Below are 211 nucleotides of genomic sequence, written 5' to 3'. Positions count from 1 at the left end.
TGATGGGTGCGATCATACCAGCACTAATGCACCGGATCCCATCAGAACTCCGCAGTTAAGCGTGCTTGGGCGAGAGTAGTACTAGGATGGGTGACCTCCTGGGAAGACCTCGTGTTGCACCCCTCGTTTTTGTTTTCTCCGCCTTGCGAGATAAATTGACAAGAAGGACCACTCGGGGGTGGATTTTTGAGAAAATCTCGCCCTGCCCATC

The 211-nt window shown here is 52.6% G+C and overlaps 1 non-coding gene across 1 annotated transcript; it reads left to right on the top strand.

Annotated features, from left to right (window-relative positions):
* The first annotated feature begins 4 nt into the window (after positions 1-4).
* Positions 5-123, top strand: LOC118344987. Its single transcript, XR_004798696.1, has one exon. It is a non-coding gene; the product is annotated as a 5S ribosomal RNA (ribosomal RNA).
* The last annotated feature ends 88 nt before the right edge of the window (positions 124-211 follow it).

This window comes from Juglans regia, unplaced genomic scaffold, assembly GCF_001411555.2.
Source record: "Juglans regia cultivar Chandler unplaced genomic scaffold, Walnut 2.0 Scaffold_11036, whole genome shotgun sequence".
Classification (NCBI taxonomy): Eukaryota; Viridiplantae; Streptophyta; class Magnoliopsida; order Fagales; family Juglandaceae; genus Juglans; species Juglans regia.
Note: the sequence above shows the minus strand (reverse complement) of the source record. Positions and strands in the feature narration are given on the sequence as shown.